This window comes from Tachyglossus aculeatus, chromosome 15 (genome assembly GCF_015852505.1).
Source record: "Tachyglossus aculeatus isolate mTacAcu1 chromosome 15, mTacAcu1.pri, whole genome shotgun sequence".
Taxonomy (NCBI): domain Eukaryota; kingdom Metazoa; phylum Chordata; class Mammalia; order Monotremata; family Tachyglossidae; genus Tachyglossus; species Tachyglossus aculeatus.
Genome location: NC_052080.1, coordinates 16785761 through 16805343, shown reverse-complemented (window position 1 = coordinate 16805343; position 19583 = coordinate 16785761).

Below are 19583 nucleotides of genomic sequence, written 5' to 3'. Positions count from 1 at the left end.
CACCTTGCTTTTCTTCTACTCCAACCCAGCCCACACACTTTGCTCCTCTAAATCCAACCTACCCACTGTGCCTCAATCTTGTCTTTCTTGCCCTCGACCTCTCACCCACATCCTACCTCTAGCCTGGGATGTCCTCCACCTTCATATCCAACAGACAATGACTTTCCCCACCTTCAATGCCTTATTCAAGGCATATCTCCTCAAAGAGGCCTTCCCTGCCTAATAATAACAATAACAACATCCACTAGGCCACGCAGCGTCTCGCAATTCTATCCTAGTGAAAATACCTTTCAATATCTTCCGCTTCCCAAGTGGACTATGCCTGAAAGCCCTTCAGACCTTGAAGATAGAGGAAACCCTTCTCTGGGTCTCCCTGGCCCTTCAGTGACCTTTCTGAAAACAAGGTTCAATCCAACAGCCAAGTTCCTTTTCCTCCCTTCAGCATAATGGGAAAATCCAGGCCCAGGCCCTTGTACTGCCAAGGTATGACCTAAGAGACTTCTTGAAAGTTGGCAATCATTTCCAGAGTGCAACAAAATATCTTTCACCAAGCTTTGGTTCTTGTATCCGACTCTGCCCCCTTTTTGGTCTGGCGAGGGGGTGGTTTAAAGAGGTGGTCTTTTCACTCTTCAACACCCCACAGCACAGCTTGGGACCCCAAAAGACATTGTGGTAAAGTAGGCGGCCAGGGTGGGGAGGAGCAAGGTAGTAAGATCTCTATCAGCATCTCCATTTGGGGGGCTCTACTACTCATAGGGAGGGGTGAGAACTGGAATCTGCCACCCTAGTATTTTAATGGTATTAGTTAAACGCTCACTAATACTAGGTACTGTACTAAGCACTGGGGTTGAAACAAGTTAATTAGACTGGACACAGTCCCTGTCCCACATAGGGCTCACAGTCTTAATCCCCATTTTACAGATGAGGAGACTGAGGCACAGCTAAATTAAGTGATTTGCCTAAGGTCGCATAGCAGACAAATGGCAAAGCAGGATTAGAACCCAGGTCATTTCAGTTGTATTTATTGAACGCAGAGGAAGGCCTGCGCTCTATCCACTAGGCCACGCTGCTTCCTTTCAGCAGCCAGAGGCTTTTTACACGGGGCCCAGGGACTCCCTCTGCCTTCCTCCCTCCCATCCTTCCTCTCATAAATCACCAACCAATCCTGAATCACTGAAGGAGTGAGTTGTGGACATAAGCTGTTCTGACCACTGTGGGCCGTAACCATGTTTAAAATGCAAGAGGTGACTTTTTTCTCTGGCATTCTCAAGCCGTGGAGTTCCTGGCTTTTTCTCTCTAAGGGGAGTTTTAGCTGCTGGATTTAGTTTTAGTGTCCTATTGGTATTTCGTGCACGTATCCTGAACCCCCCCAGGCAAGAAAGCATGATTGTAACTGATCAAATTAATAAATAAATACAAATCGTTGTGGAAAAATGCAAGCCCTATTATGAACAGGGCACACTGTCCTGAACAATCCGCCCTCCGTTTAATGCACAGTGTACAAGAATGGAAACAAATCAGCAGCAAAGCTGGGATACCACCAAGTAGTGGAAGAAAGAAACGATTGTCTTTAAACACTGTGGCTTTTGCCTGTTTTTGTATTGGGCCTTAAAGATTTCTGCTCTAATTACCAGTTCTCCAAATAACAAGCTTTATATTCACCAGACTCTCAATCAATGGCATTTAATTGAGCACTTTATTCTGCACAGCGCTTTTGTCCAGATCCATAATTTATTTTAATGTCTGCCTCCCCCTCTAGAATGTAAGCTCCTTGTGGGCAGGAAACGTGTCTCCCAACTCTGTCATATTGTACTCTCCCAAGCGCTCATTTCAGTGATCTGCGCCCAGTGAGCGCTCAAGGAACACAGCTGATGGATTGAATACAGAACACTGTACTAAGTGCTTGGGAAAGTACAACAGATTCGGTAGATGTGCCTCTCACACCTCTTGAGACCAGGGAAAGTGGTTTACTGAGGTTGGAAAAGAAAAAAAAGTGGCAGAGTCATATTTAGAACCCAGACTTCCTGATTCCCAGTCCCATGCTGTCCCCACTAGGCCACGCTGCTTCTCTTGTTGAACCACTGGGCATTCTAGTGAATCGAATCATACTCATTATCCCTCCAGGTATCACATACTTTCCAAGACACCAGGGTGTTTGTTCCAAACTGTGACCTGAGTCTCAACAAACCTGTTTGTCTGACCTCCTTAATCCATCTTCAAACTGCCTGACTCTGACCTTGTCTGGCTGCTATGCCCTCCGCCCTCCTGGCTTTCCTCTTAATGGGGTCTTGGGGATAAGGGGCTTGGGAACTGATGGGGCCAGTGGCCCTAAAGGTTTGGGGCACTTGCATTTGTGGGAGGAGAATTTGTCTTCAGGAAAATCTGTCTTGGGCAGAATATGTTGCACCCATTCAATCATCATCGATCGTATTTATTGAGCGCTTACTATGTGCAAAGCACTGTACTAAGCGCTTGGGAAGTACAAATTGGCAACATATAGAGACAGCCCCTAACCAACCGTGGGCTCACAGTCTAAAAAATGCCAGTTGATGGCATTTTAAGCCAGTGTCCACAGAGCCAATCTCAAGAGATCATAGTAGAAATTGTGGGAAGAGGAGGAGGAGGAAAAGTAGTAGTAGTAGTAGTGGTAACATTTATTGCATTCCCACTTGGTGCAGTGCACTGGATTAGTACATGAGAAACTCTAAATAAAGAAGTATCCATTACTTGCTCACTGCTAATGAATAATCATTCGTCATACTGGAGGCCCTTTCATACCAAAACAGATATATGTATATGTTCTTAATCCTAGACATCCTAAGGTGTCGTTACATATCATTATCCTGATTTACTGATGGAGAAACTGAGGCAAGGAGCAGACAGGTCACAGCTAGATAGCCTAAGCTTCAATTGGATATCCGGGCCCACCACCCAGGATGAATGTAAGCTTCAAGTCTTTGTCACTGGCGAAGAGTCTGAGTTTATAGGTTGGAAACTGTGTATCAGCCATCCGTGATAGATTTGTGAGGGCGGGGGAGAGGGAGGTTATTAAGCAATCACTGCTAGGCAAGCTGAAGTAAAAGTGGCCAACAGCCTTCTCCCCGAGTACCTTTGACAACTGGGATCTTGGGAATCATTCGGCTTCCAAAATAGAGCAATGCAAGGGAGACTCTCCATGGTTATATTTTTTTGCCTCGATTCCCTCTCAGCCTCCTACCTCTCCGTGGATCTCTGGACCCAAATTTACCTCAGAAAATTCATTGGAAAATGAAGTCTGAGGTTTGCTTTTTCAAAGCCTACACTCTTTTGATCTTCTTAATGATCCGAGTGCAAAGCCCTCGTAAAAGAAAATTACGCTGCTGAGTTGAAGAAGAGGGGTGGTAGTCTGCGCCTTCCAAACGTTGACCTCTCTCTTTACGACTTCCTGATTCACTGGTAAGCGGGGTGGAGGACAAGCCACATTTTTGCTGAACTTCATCACCATCGGGAGGTTCAACATTTTTGCATTCAAGTACAGGAAACATCTGAGGTTTTGTGATGGGAAAATGCCTAAAAGCAATCAGAACGCTTACAGGAGAGCAACCGCCAAACAGGGAAGCAGCATGGCCTACTGAAAAGAGCCCAGGCCTGGGATCTGGGTTCTAATCCCCTCTTTGCCAGTGCCCTGCTGTCTGACCTTGGGCAAGTCACTGAACTTGACTGGGTTTCAGTTTCCTCAACTGTAAAGTGGGGATTCAATACCTGCTCTCCCTCCTACTTTGAGTGTGAGTCCCATGTGAGACAGGGTCTGTGTCCATCTTGATTATTTTGTATCTACCCCAGCGCTTAGAACCATCAGCGTGGCTCAGTGGAAAGAGCACGGGCTTTGGAGTCAGAGGTCAGAGGTCATGGGTTCGAATCCCGGCTCCACCAAGTCTGCTGTGTGACCTTGGGCAAGTCACTTAACTTCTCTGAGCCTCAGTTACCTCATCTGTAAAAATGGGGATTAAGACTATGAGCCCCACGTGGGACAACTTGATCACATTGTATCCCCCCCCAGCGCTTAGAACAGTGCTTTGCACATAGTAAGCGCTTAACAAATGCCATTATTATTATTATTATCCTTGACACATCTCCTCCGAGATCCCTCCCCCAACTAAGCCATTATTTCCTCTTTTCCCACTCCCTTCTGCCTCCTCCTCACACTTGGATTTACATCCTTTATTCCCCCCTCCCTCTGCCCCACAACACTTATGTCTACAGCTGTAATTTATTTCTTTATATAAATGCCTGTCACCCCCTCTAGACTGTAAACTCGTTGTGGGCAGGGAGAGTGTCTACCGACTCGGTTATATTGTACTCTCCCAAGTGCTTAGTACAGTGCTCTGCACTCAGTAAGTGCTCAATAAATGTGATTGTAAGTGATGAACTTGCTCCCTTTATTCATTCCCCCTCCCAGCCCTACAGCACTTATGTACATATCTGTAATTTTATTTACTTATTTTAATGCCTGTCTCCACCTCTAGACTGTAAGCTTGTTGGGAGCAGAGAATGTGTCTGTTATATTGCTATATTGGACTCTCATCCATCGTATTTATTGAGCGCTTACTGTGTGCAAAGCACTATACTAAGCGCTTAGCACTGTACTAAGCGCTTGCAGGGCTTTGCACACAATAAGCACTCAGCATGATTTAATAGAGAGAACACAGGCCTGGGAGTCAGAGGACCTGGGTTCTAGTCTGGCCTCTACCACGTCTGCTGGGTGACCTTGGGTAACTCACTTAACTTCTCTGTGCCTCAGTTTCCTGAGCTGCAAAACAAGGATTAAGACTGTGAGCCCCATGTGGGACAACCTGATTACCTTGTATCTACCCCAGCGCTTAGAACAGCGCTTGACACATAGTAAGTGCTTAACAAATACCGCAATAAAAAATACAGCTGACTGACTGACATTAAAAAAAAAAAAGGCACCTCATTCATCCAGAGCAACACAGAAGGATTAATCATTTGGTGCACTCATTGTCACTTCCAAAGAGCCAATGAGCTAGGGGGTGAGGTAAAAACTCCTCTCGGTCCCCTTCTCTGTTGAAAAATACCTCAGTATACGGAGAGCTTGTTAGCCCTCTCTCCCTGTCTCTTTCATCAGAGAGGAAACTACCCAGCAAAGGAGCTGCAGTTTATCTACAATCATGTTGTTCAGGAAACCGTGTCGAATGTGTGTGCCTCCTGCAGCCTAGGAAGTTGACAAGCCAACTCTGGGGGAGTGTGGGTAGAACCGAGAAAGGAACACGAGTCAGTTTACGTTTCCCGGCAGAGGGGGTGGAGAGAAAATTTTGAGTAAGCCTAATCCCCAGAGGGGGCCCTTCTGTGTGTCACCTCCCGGGTCACACTCTGACCCCTGACCCTCTGTCCTGCTGCAAATGTAAACTCAGAGTTATCCTTCCCCCTCCCCAGGACCTTCTCCTGACCAATAGCTCATTGGACAGAATCACGGTCGGGGATGCGGAAGGGTCTCAGCCCAAGGTGGAAGTAAAGGATGATTTTTCCCCAATAGTGATGAGCTGGCAGTCAATCAATCAATCAGTGCTTTCTATTGAGTGCTTACTGTGAACGGAGCCCCTGTACTAAATGCTCTGGAAAGGATAATACAACGGAGTTGGTAGACACGTTCCCTGCCCACAAGGAGCTTACAGCCTAGAAGGCGAGAGAAACATTAAAATAAATTACGTATTTGTACCTACTGTCGTGGGGCTGATGATGGGGGGAATGGCAGGTGCTTAAAGGTTATCGATCCCAGGGTATAGGCGATGCAGAAGGGAGAGAGAGTAGGGGACAATGAGAGTTTCAGCAGGGAAGGGCTCTCGAAGGAGAAGATTTTTGAGGGGCAGGGAGCTGTGGTCTGTTATATGTGTCGGTTATCTTTTATACTGTACTCTCCCAAGCGCTTAGTACAGTGCTGTGCACAAAGTAATAGCTCAATAAATAAGATTGACTGAGTTGCGGTGGGACGAGAGTTGTCCCAGCAGCCCGTTGAGGATCATGGGAACCTCACAGAACCCAGACAGGGCAGAGCCCGCATCCTACCAGCTGGAAGAGGCGGGAGGACGACTTAGACTAATAAAATGTGATCCAGAGCTGGCGGTCACACCTACCGGGGGCTGGGAAGAATTATTGTGATATTTGTTATTAAGCACTTACTCTGTGCCAAGCACTGTATTAAGTGCTGGAGTAGATACAAAATAATCAGGTCCCACATGGAGCTCTCACAGAGTAGGTAGGAGAGAGAACAAGAATAATTTTTGTGGCATTTGCTATTAAGCTCTAACTCTAGGCCAAGTGCTGTACTAAGCATTGGGGTACATAGAAGTTAATCAGGTCCCACATGGGCCTCACAGAGTAGGGAGGAGGGAAAACGGGAATGGAATCTTCCATTCGATAACCTCAGAAACGCAGACACTTGTTTGTTCTGGCAAGGGTCTGCTTTCTCCAGAGCGCTGATGAAATTCGGGAGTATAAATTTTGAAGGGGAAAATGGGAAAAGTTTTCTGTTTTCAGCCGACATTTGTCAGTAAGGGTGCAGTCAGGAAGGATGGCCATAGGATCGATGGATTCCCGCTTGAGACTCCAGGAATCTTTTCAGGAGGCCCAGATGGCTAGTGCTGCCTCAGGTTGGATCGGGAGTATGTTTGAAGGCGCTCAGGAAAAAGGAAAGTAAAGCCAGCCAAGAGCACAGTAGTCACCAAGATAAATATCTTTCTACCAGTGGCATAAATTACATCTTATAAAACAGGAAATTAATGTGCATTTTTCAGCAGAAATAACCACAGTTGTTCCTTTTCAGAAGCTTTTCAATGAAAAGACCATTTTTCTTGAGCAGGGGGTTTTCCTAAAGCTACTCTGACTAATAATCTGGAGATTAGGCCTTTATGAAATGAAAGGAAACCATTGAACTTTGGCATAGCCCTGGCCCACGGCTTGGCTCTTGACAAGATGAACTGAGGTGGGTTCAAGCACAAAGTTCACACCCTCGCTGGAATGGTTGTGAAGAGTTGCCATGTTCTCATCTGTAGGATGTTTTCCCTCCCTTTGAGAGTTGTGAACCCCAAATGGGTCAGGGACTGGGTCCAGTCTGACTATCTTGTACCCAAATCCAGGGTTTAGCACAGTGTTTGGTGCACAGTAAGTGCTTGATGAGTACCGCAAATATTATTATTACTATCAGGCACAGTGAGGCACAATGAACTGATGCTTGCTCCAGTAAAAGGAGCAAATTGGGGATTCAATACCTGTTCTCCTTGTTAAAGTGTGAGATCTGATTATCTTATATCTACTCCAGCACTTAATATAATAATAATGATGATGATATTTGTTAAGCGCTTACTGTTTGCCAATCACTGTTCTAAGCACTGGGGTAGATACAAGGTCATCACGTGGGGCTCACAGTCTTATCCCATTTTACAGATGAGGTGAATGAGGCACAGAGAAGTTAAGTGACTCACCCGAAGTCACACAGCTGACAAGTGGAGAAGCCGGGATTAGAACCCTCAACCTCTGACTCCCAAGCCTACGCTCTTTCCACTAAGCCACACTGCTTCGCATACAGTAAGTGCTTAAAAAATCCCACAATTATTGCTGCTTATGGTCCGAAAATGGGTCTACCAATTCATTTGAATGGTTATTGTTCTAAGTGCTTGAAACAGCGATCTGCACAAGTGCTCAAGAACACTGTACTAAGAGCTTGGCACTTGACACTAATCAATAAATGCTGTTGATTGATTGTGTAATAGTAGTAGTAATAGTATTAGCAGTAGTAGTAGTAGTAGTAGTAGTAGCAGTAGTAACATTAATTGAGGGTCTCTTTCATTCATTCAATCATATTTATTGAGTGCTCACTGTGTGCAAAGCACTGTACTAAGAGGTTATGCTTTCATGCCTACAGGGAGCAGACACTGTGACCAGGGAGACAAACGTAAAGATATTTTTATCTGTAATAGGAGGGAGAGAAATAATTGAGTTTACAGATACAGAAAAGGGAGGCGGCAGGGGAAATAGTTCCTAAGTCCTGGAGTTGGCTGAACGGATAATATTTATTTGCTCATTCAGTCGTATTTATTGAACGCTTACTGGGTGCAAGCACTGTACTGAGCGCTTGGGAATTCAATTGCTAGCAATTGAATCAACTTGCTGGGAATTCCTCTTGGTGGACTTATGCATGTCCTGATTCATTCACTCATTCAATCATATTTATTGAGCGCTTTCTGTGTGCAGAGCACTGCACTAAGCACTGAGGATAGGACACTACAACAATAAACAAGCACATTCCCTGCCCACAATGAACTTACAGTCTAGAGGGGGAGACTGATGGACTTCTGCCTTTCCCTCAGGATGAGGCTTGCTCTCAATCAATCAACCAATCGACCAGTGGTATTTATTGAGCACTCACTAAGTGCTGGGCACTGTATGAAGTGCTTGGGAGATTACAGTACAACAGAGTTGGTAGACAAGTTCCCTGCCCACAGTGAGCTTATGGCCTGCAGCGGGAGATGGACATTGATAGAAATAAATAGTTTATAATATATAATTTATGGGTATGCATGGAAGTGCTGTGGGGTTGAAGGTGGGGAGAATACCAAAAGCCCAGAGGTTCCAGATCCAATTGCAGAGATGATGCAGAATGGAGGGGAAGCTGGGGAAATGAGGATTTTTAATCAGGGAAGGCCTCTTGGAGGAGATGGGAGATGTGGACTAAACTTTTTTTTTTTTTTTTAGAAAATGATCGGGGCAGCAGAGTGGACTGCTGCCGGGATGTGTTCTGGGAAGACGGGAGGGGAAATCCAGAAACTTCGACTCCATTTGTCACTTCTCCAGATCCCCTGAGACTTCCTTTGTGAGTCTGACCAATTTTGAGTTTCCTAATCCTAGAAGACAGAAAGGCTGTGACGGATAGACTGAAGGGTGGATTATCGTAACCATAGATGGACACGGAGCCGAGGGGAGCAAGTTACATCAGATAGTGATTCTACAACACTCATCATTCAAAATCACTTCTACTAGGGTAAGGCAACACAGTTTGTTTGTGTCAGTAAAAACGGGATTTTTTTTCCCCTATTTTTACCTCAGGTCCCTTATAATCTTTACTGACCTTTTGCGAGGACACAGTGGTGAACGATATGGTCTGGCAGAGACCTAGATTGTGGAAAGACATCGTTGTGGGCAGGGGATGTGTCTGTTTATTGTTTTATTGTGCTCCCCCAATTCCTTAGTACATTCCTCTGCACACAGTAAGCGCTCAATAAACACTAGTGATTGATTCCTCTTCATGTTGATCCTTTGTCTAGATTCTGGGAAGAGCCACCATCTTCCCTACCCTCTCCTCCTCCTCCTCAACCCATCCCACACCCTCACCACTTGCGACTGGGGGGCTAAGCAGGGTCTGCCACTTGTCTAAGCAAGCTGCTTAACTTCTCTGTGCCTCATCTGTAAAAAGGGGATTAAGGCTGTGATCCCCACATGGGACAACCTGATTACCTGGTATCTACCCCAGCACTTAGAACAGTGGGAATTAGTCCCTTGGGAAGGTTCAAAAATCTCTAGACTGTAAGCTCACTGTGGGCAGGGAATGTGTCTTTTTATTGTTGTAAGGTAAATACGATTCATTGGCTCACTCCTCCACCTCCCTCTCTCTAATCACGTCTCCCTGCTTGCCACCCTTGAGGGGGGTGGGAGGATTAGGACTCCCCCTCCTTTGCCTCTTCTACTTCCTCCCACCCCATTTCTGTCTTTGAGGGCACCACTTCCCAGCTCTTCCACTCCTTCCCTAACACCTCACACCCTTTCATCCCCCAAAGAGAAGCTCTCCTCTCCAGTTCATCCAAATCCTCTCCCTCCCTGCCCAACCCTTTCTCTGTCCTGGTAAGATGGAGGTCAAGAGGGTGAGGCTTGGATAAAGGCAAGAAACCTCATCCTCCTCCACAATGAAAGCAGAGCGGTGATGAATGATGATGACGATGAGGAGGAGGAGGAGGAGGAGGAGGAGGAAGATGTGATCCTGGCATTACAGGACTGCACCCAGCCCTGCTGCTCATTACAGCGGCTGTTGTGTTTTTATGGCTACCCCTGAAGCAGTAGCCAGAGTGAGGCCTTCCTGAGGCATCCCCAATATAAAACCGGCCCAGCTGTGAGAAGGAAGCACGCGATGCCCTTCTCCGCGTAACACGTTATTAATTTCCAGGCTCAGGGCGAAGTGATTCTGTGATGTCTGCTTCAACACATATGACTCAGGGCAATGGGTTTTGGGGCAAAAACAGTGATTGGAGCTGTCAAAGCCACACACAGATTTTAGGATGCCCCAAATCCAACAGATATTCTGGGGTAAGAAATATCTTTCCGTAAATTGGGCAGCGGGGGAGGGAGTGCTTAGTGTCAAATTCTGCTTCGTGCTGTGTGAGAGATTTGATCTTCAATCTAGAAATGAAATGGCCCACATCCAACGCTCCAAGCTTTCACTCCAAATGGCATAAAAACCCTTCTGTGGTTTCTGAGTTTGGGGCTCATTTTTAGGTGTCACCGATGGGCAGAGTGTTCACTCGGAATCCTGGGCCCCAATTCTGATTCCAAACCTTGGGGTGAATGGGAAGAAGTGGACGTTTCTGAAATTGTTATTTTATTCTATAAATAATATATTATTGGAAGGTTGCCGGTATTTAAGGATTTGGGCTCTGGGTAAATCCAAAGCATGCACACAGCCGACACATACACATACAGATTCCTGTCCCCACACACAGAGCATGGGCTTAGGAGTCAGAAGGTCATGGGTTCTAATCCCAGCCCTGCCACTTGTCTGCTGCGTGGCCTTTGGGAAAGTCACCTCACTTCTTTGTGCCTCAGTTACCTCATCTGTCATATGGGGATTGAGACCGTGAGCCCCACGTGGGACAGGGACTGTGTCCAACCTGATTTGCTTGTATTGACCTAGCACTTAGTACAGTGACCGGCACATAGTAAGTGCTTAATAAATACCATTAGAAAACACGCACTGACTCACAATTGATCAAGGGACAAATAAATGCCATTATTATAAGGGACAGCTTACTGGGCTCCTGGGAAAATGGCCTGTGTGTCTATGTGATTATGTGTGTGTAGTATGGGTGTGTGCACGCTTTGGATTTGCTCAGAGCCCAAACCCTAAAATTCCTGAGACCTTCCACTAATGGGCAGGGGGCATGTCAGCTAATTCTGTTGTATTGTACTCTCCCAAGCACTTAGACAGTGCTCTGCACATAGTAAGCCCTCAATAAATACCATTGATTGACTGATTGATTGTTTATTTACCTACTCTTAGCACTTAAGCATATTCTTGCCTTCCATTCCTGCTATCAGCAGTTGCAGGATTGTTTCTTTCTCCTCCTCTAACGATCTGAGAATAGCCTGAGTCTTTCAGTGTCCTTTCCTCCTTCCCCTGTGAGCTCTCTGAGGACAGGAACCGGACTCAATTGCATCATCCCTAGTGCTTATTACAGAGAAGCAGCATGATCTAGTGGAATGAGCAATCAGTCAGTCGTATTTACTGAGTACAGTACTGAGAACTGTACTAAGCGCTTGGTAGAGTACGATATAACAGCTGTGTGACCTTGGGCGAGTCGCTTAACTTCTCTGTGCCTCAGTTCCCTCATCTGTAAAATGGGGATTAAAACTGTGAGCCCTATGTGGGATAGGGACTGTGTCCAACCCGATTAGCCTGTAATAATAATAATAATAATAATAATAATAATAATAATGATATTTGGGGAGCACTTGCTATGTGCCAGACACTTTACAAAGTACTGGGGTGGATATGGATACACGATTGAATTATATCTGTGAGCCATAGGGCTCACAGTCTTAATCCCCATTTTACAAATGAGGAAACTGAGAAATTAATAATAATAATAATAATTATAATAATAATAATAATGGTCTTTGTTCAGCACTTCCGATGAGCCAAGCACTGTTCTAAGCACTGGGGTAGATACGAGGTAATCTGGTTGTCCAACATGAGGCTCAGAGCCTTAATCCCCATTTTACAGATGAGGTAACTGAGGCACAGAGAAATTAAGTGGCTTGCCCAAGGTCACATGGCAGATGAGCGGCGGAGCTGGGATTAGAACCCACGTCCTCTGACTCCCAAGCTTGGGCTCTAGCCATTAGGCCATGCTGCTTCTCTGAGCTCCTTGTTTAAAAGGAACATGACCAGTTCTGTTGTATAGTGCTCTGCACACAGTAAGTGCTCGGTCAATGATAAGTAGTAAAATTAATTGAGGAAAGCTTCCTGGAAGAGGTAGGATTCCAAAGCGTTTTGGAAATAGGGAGAGCAGAGGTATTTTAGATTTGAAAAGGGAGGTGGACTCGTCTATTGGGTAGAGCATGGGCCTGGGAATCTCCAGTGGACCTGGGTTCTCTAATCACCGCTCCACCACTTGTCTACTGGGTGATATTGGGCAAATCACTTCACTTCTCTTTTCCTTAGTAACCTCATCTGTAAAATGGGGATTAAGACTGTGAGTCCCCTGTGGGACATGGACTGGATCCAACCTGATTAGCTTGTATCTACCCCAGTGCTTAGTATAGTAACTGGCACATAGTAAGTGCTTAACAAATGCCACTAAAAAAAAAAGGGAGTACCAGGCAGGAGGGAGGATGTCAATGAGAAGTCAGCGGTGAGAGAGAGGAAAAAGTGCATTAGCTGGATTTTTCAAATGGAAGCTAGTTTAAGAGAAACATCCAGAAAAAAATGAAAAAATCTCACACAAAATGCAGCATTAAGTGAAATTTAAAAATGGTCCAAAAGCTTGAGTCCTCTTTTTGAGTTAAAAACCTACAAGGAAAATAGGGAGCTCTGTCAACTGGTAGCTTGGCTCCCTTATAGCTGATAAACAGTTTCTGCTATTTTAAAAACTCATACCGAAAAGGTTTCATTTGCCATCAGAAGCTTAAATCTTTCAGTTTGTCCCCACAACTCAGCCAAAAGCCTTCTATGAAGTAGCTGAGGGCCGGAAGAGCATTCTGGGTATTGATATGCAAATGAGCACTTCAAGCATTTCACTCTACTGAGGAATTTTTCTATCCAGTCCTGTCTATAGCTTTTGAACTGGAGAAAAAAAAAATTCCCTCCCTGTTTCCCCAATCCAAATCTACAGGCCTTGAATGAGGTTAGGCTAGTTCCTTGACTCTTCTTTTCATTCCTTCATTCAGTCGCATTTATTGAGTGCCTACTGTGTGCAGAGCACTGTACTAAGCGCTTGGGAAGTACAAGTCAGCAACAGATAGAGACGGTCCCTACCCAACAACGGGCTCACGGTCTAGACAACAAAACAAAATACGTAGACAGGTGTCTACAGGTGTCTTCTTCCTCAGCCTTTTAGAACAGCCTGATTTTGAGGAGTCGTACTGCCGAAGTTGCAGGTGCGGTCCACCTCAGATCATCCAAGGAGGACAGGGACAATCGGTCTATCGTATCTGTTGAGCGCTTCTTGTGCGCCGAGCACTGTGCTAAGCACTTGGGAGAGTAGACTACCACAGACATGTTTAACGGACTTTCAAGGAAACACTCCTAATTGGACAGCTCAAGAATATATCTCTCCAGAGCAAATTTGCAGGGCATGAATTCATTTTGATTGGCGGCTATCAATATTGAGTGACAATATGGTGTTTATTAAATATTTAGTTTTAAGTGCTAAGCGTTTATCTTGCTTAGCTTCCCACCCAAACGCTGTCTTCCCCATCACTGTAGATGGCACAACCATCCTTCTTAATGCTCAGTTGATTCCTTTTGGGGGAGAACCATGCTTAAAGAAGGGGTGGCACCAAACTGCAAAATTATCACCTTTTCCTTCTCACATCCTTTGGCATTGATGCTGATGAACAGTGAAGCAGAAAAGGACAGAAAAGGTTTTATACAAACAGAAGTAAAATTTAAATTTCACCCTTAGACAACAGGCCTGACTGGGTTTTTAGCTATTTAGAGCAAGTTCATCACCCGAAGACTTGTGGCACAAAGTCCAGATGGCAATTTGATTAAGTCAATTCCGAGTTACCCACGTCAATGTGGGAGAGGGCTAGCATTGATAAAGGAAACTTCCCTCAAATCCAAAAACTTAGTTTTATTATTATTAATCCTTCCTGTCTCACAAGCCCTTAACCTTGGCGTTATCCTTGACTACTCTTTCTCATTCAACCCACATATTCAATCCGTCATCAAATCCTGTCAGTCCCGCCTTCGCGGCATTGCTAAAATCCGCCCTTTCCTCTCCATCCAAATTGCTACCATGTTAATACAATCACTCATCATTCTCCGCCTGGATTATTGCATCAGTCTCCTTGCAGACCTTCCAACTCCTGTCTCTCCCCACTCCAATCCATACTTCACTCTGCTGCCTGGATCATCTTTCTACAAAAACATTCAGGACCTGTCACTCCCCTTCTCAAAAAACTCCAGTGGTTGCCCATCCACCTCTGTATCGAACAAAAACTTCTCACCATTGGCTTTAAAGCAGTCCATCAGCTAGGGAAGCAGTGTGGCTCAGTGGAAAGAGCCCGGGCTTGGGAGTCAGAGGTCATGGGTTCTAATCCTGCCTCTGCCATTTGTCAGCTGTGTGACTTTGGGCAAGTCACTTAACTTCTCTGGGCCTCAGTTACCTCATCTGTAAAATGGGGATTCAGGCTGTGAGCCCCACGTGGGACAACCTGATCACCTTGTACCCTCCCCAGTGCTTAACAAATGCCATTATTATCATAATTATTATTACCCCCTCCTACTTCACCTTGCTTCTCTCTTTCTATAACTCAGCTCCCACACTTTGCTTCTCTAGTGCTAACCTTTTTACTGTGCCTCCATCTCGCCTGCCTCTAACCCATATCCTGCCTCTGGCCTGGAACACCCTCCCTCCTCAAATCCTACAGATAATTACTCACCCCCGCTTCAAAGCCTTATAGAAGGCACATCTCCTCCAAGAGGCCTTCCCAGACAAAGCCCACCCTCATCTCTCACTCCCTTTGCTCTTCCTCCCTCCCAGCCTCACAACACTTCTGTACACATCTGTCATTTCATTTATTTGTATTGATGTCTGTTTCCCCCTCTCTAGACTTTAAGCTCTTTCCTGGCAGGGAATATCACTGTTTATTTTTGTATTGTACTTTCCCAAGTGCTTGGTACAGTGCTCAGCACACAGTAAGCACTCAATAAATATGATTGAATGAATGAACTATTTATTGCTGTATTTTAATAAATGCTTATTTAAGTGTAAGGAGATAACTGAATGCAGTCTTGACTCCACAATCAGTCAATCAATAGAATTTACTAAGCACTTGGGAGGGTATCATAGAATTATTATTATTATTAGTAACAACAATAATAATGGTATTTGTTAAGGATTTACCATGTGCCAGACACTGTACTAAGCGCTGGTGTGGATACAAGCAAATAGGGTTGGACAGAGTCCCTGTCCCACATAAGGCTCACAGTCTCAATCCCCATTTCACAGATGAGGTAACTGAGGCCCAGAGAAGTGAAGTGAGTTGCCCAAGGTCATACAGTGGACAAATGGCTGACCTGGGATTAGAACCACCCCTGCCCTCAAGGAATTTACAATCTAGCAGGGTGGTGGGGGATGGAGGGAGAGAGAGGGAGAGAGACAGAGAGTCAGGCATTAAAATAAATTACAGATTAGGGGAAGCATGGGTCTCACAAACTAAGGGGGCAACATCCCCATTTTACAGATGGGGAAACAAGACACAAAAAGGATAATCAATCAATCGGTCAACCGTACACTCACTCCCTTGGTGACCTCATTCGCTCCCAAGGCTTCAACTACCATCTCTACGCTGATGACACCCAAATCTTCATCTCTGCCCCTGCTCTCTCCCCCTCCCTCCAGGCTCGCATCTCCTCCTGCCTTCAGGACATCTCCATCTGGATGTCTGCCCGCCACCTAAAACTCAACATGTCCAAGACTTCACCCGTATATATGATTGTGCGGATTTATTACTCTATTTGTTTTACTTGTACACATCTATTCTATTTATTTTATTTTCTTAATATGTTTGGTTTTGTTCTCTGTCTCCCCCTTCTAGACTGTGAGCCCACTGTTGGGTAGGGACTGTCTCTATATGTTGCCAACTTGTACTTCCCAAGTGCTTAGTACAGTGCTCTGCACACAGTAAGTGCTCAATAAATAAGATTGATTGATTGATTGATTGATTGAGCCCTTACAGTGCAGAGCACTGTACTAAGCCCTTGGAAGAGTACAATAGAACAGAATTAGCAGATACCTCCCCTATCCATAAGGAATTTACAGTCTAGAAGAACTTGCCCAAGGTCACACAGCAGGGTAATGGTAGAATAGGGATTAGAACCTAATTAGAATTCCTCCCTCTCTGTCTACACTTTCCCCTAGGTCATGTGCCTTGCCTAAATCTTTGCAACCCTTGGTGATCCTGTCAAACCAAAAGGATTTTAGGAAATAGATGAAAAAATTAACTTTATAGATTGGTGGGTGGGGTTATAGCCACATAGCACACTAAGCAAAATGTTTAACAAAATAATTATACTGCTCACTGTTGTCCCCGAACGTAAATTAAGCACACTTATAAGAGGTTGCATCACTGGACATAATTAAATTACTTATTTTGCTCCTGGATAATCAGCAAAATTGACCTTAGAAAGTGAACTCACCTTAAAAGCTATCAGAAAAGACATTAAGGTTGCAAATCCTAATTATAGATGCAAGGAATCTAGTTGTACACAGAGGACTAGCAAATTATAGCTATGCTAGCAAAGCAGATCTTACTATTTACAAAAAGTTTTGAGTATTTTATGCATTTTACAAAGTAGTTTGAATGGAAAACAAATCTGAAAAACATGCCGGCATTTTGGGAAACCGAGAATAATAATAATGATGGTATTCGTTAAGTGCTCACTATGAGCAAAGCACTGAAAAAGCATGGATTTACCCAGACCTTTCCCAATCAAGATTTCACTTTACCAGGAGAGGGATAAAATCAGCCCGTCCTAAGTTTCCTTACACTTTTGTCTGTGAAAGTAGGGCTGCCTCTGGATTTGAAAACGATTAAATAAAATGCCACTGGGTACTTAAAGTACTTGTGCCCTTTCGGAAAAACATCCCAGGAAAATTAATGTGTGTCTGGTTTAGGACCTTTGAATCGAAGCCAGCAACTGTGTCACAACTGCAAAGTTTCATTCGAATGAATATGCACGGCTGAAAAGCTAACTAGGGTGTGGTTGAGGGGACCAAAGGAGCTAAAGCTGAAAGGTTGGTATTTGTTAAGCACTTATAATGAACCAAGAAGCACTCTACTAAGTACTGGAGTAGATCCGATATAAACAGATTGGACACAAGTCCCTGTCCTATATGGGGCCCACAGTCTAAGGAGGAGTGGAATAGATCCTTAAATCCCATTTTCCAGATGAGGAAACTAAGAAATTATGTGACTTGCCCAAGGTCACACAGCAGGTCATTGGCGGAGGTGGGATTAAAACCCAGATCCTCTGACTGTGTTATTTTTCATGATCATTTGGTATTTGTTAAGAGTTTACTGTGAGTCAAGGGCTATTCTAAGTGCCAGAGAAGATACAAGTTAATCAGGTTGGACCCATTCCCTGTCCCACATGGGGCTCAAAGTCTAAGTAGGAGGGAGAACAGGTTTTGAATCTTCATTTTATAATAATTCATTTCAATAGGATAGGCCAATTCCCCTAAATGGTGGCTTGGTTGGACAGATCTGAAAACGCCTACAGTTTTGGGAAGCTTTTCTAATGTAGCTCCTTCCTCCCGCCCCACCAATGCCATTATAATTATTATTATTATCCCTCCCTGATTTTGTTGTAGAGTCCGTATGAAATTTTGAGTAAGACTTTCAAAATAAAAACAGAAACGGGACAAGGAGAGAAGAGGTGAGATATCTGCTTCCTCCCCTCTAGACTGTAAGTCGTTGTGGGCAGGGAACGTGTCTGTTTACTGTTGTATTGCTGTATTGTTATGGCTCTATTGTACTTTCCCAAGCGCTAAGTAAAGTGCTTAGCACACAGTAAGCGCTCAATAAATACGATTGAATGAGTGAATGGATGAATGGGAGGGGAGGGGAATGGAGGGGAGAGAAAGGGAGGGCCTACTCTTACCTTTTTGGATAAATACTTTTTTTCCTGGAATCCTGATACCACACTACTGATCGTTGTATTTGTTAAACACTTACCATGTGCCAAGCACTTGGCTAAGCACTGGGATATTACAAGAGATAAAAGAGATACAAGAACAACAGCATGGCTTACTGGCTAGGGCATGGCAGGGGAGTCAGAAGGACCTGAGTTCTAATTCCAGCTCCACCACATGTCTGCTGTGTGACCTTGGGCAAATCACTTAGTTTCTTTGGACCTCAGTTCCCTCATCTGTAAAATGGGGATTAAGACTGCTAGCGCCATGTGGGACATGAACTGTGTACAACCTGACAAGCTTCTATCTAACCCAACCTAATTAGCTTGTATCTACCCCAACCTGATTAGCTTGTAACTGTCCAGGGGCTTAGTACAATGCCTGGCACATAGTAAGCGCTTAATAAATACCATAAAAAAAGATAATCAAGTCCACAAAGCTCTGGGATAGATACAAAATAATCAGGTCCCACCTGGGACTCATAGTCTAAGTAGGAGGGAGAACAGATACTGAATCCTCACTTTGCAGCTGAGGGAACTGAGGTACAGAGAAGTGAAGTGATTTGCCCAATGTCACTCTGCAGGTCAGTGACAAAGCTGGGATGAGAACCCAGGTCCTCTGAATCGTAGGCCCATGACCTACCCAGTAGGCCGGGCTAGTTCTCTTGTATCTCTTGCTTACTATGTGCCAAGCACTGTTCTAAGCGCTGGGATAGATACAAGGTAATCAGGTTGTCCCATGTGGGGCTCACTGTTTTAATCCCCATTTTACAGAGGAGGTAGCTGAGGCACAGAGAAGTGAAGTGACTTATCCAAAGTCACACAGCTGACACGTAGAGGAACATGGCCTCAGACTCCCAAGCTCGTGCTCTTAACTATTGCACTCTCATCTCTGCCGCTGTTCAGGTCTCAGAATGATTCTGCTCTGTGAACACAGGTTGCATCTCTTCTCCCCACCAGCCACCTCCCAATAATGGATTGCTGGAGAGTAAGGATGGCTCAGTGCAAACCAGCCCCACTACTGCCCAAGCAACTCAGACACATCTTTCTTTTAGATTGTGAGCCCACTCTTTTAGACTGTGATCCCACTGTTGGGTAGGGACTGTCTCTATATGTTGCCAATTTGTACTTCCCAAGTGCTTAGTACAGTGCTCTGCACATAGTAAGCGCTCAATAAATACGATTGATGATGATGATCTTTCTCCCTCTGAACCACTGGGGTCCAAGCAGTGCCCATCTAGAATGGGAAGGTACCCAAAAAAGTGCTTAACTATTTTCAAGGGTACAGTGGGCAATCAATGATATTTATTGAGCACTTATTGTATGCAAGCACAGTACTAAGTAAGCTCTTGGGAGAGTAACGATAATAATAATGAATGATAATGACAATAATGAATAATAA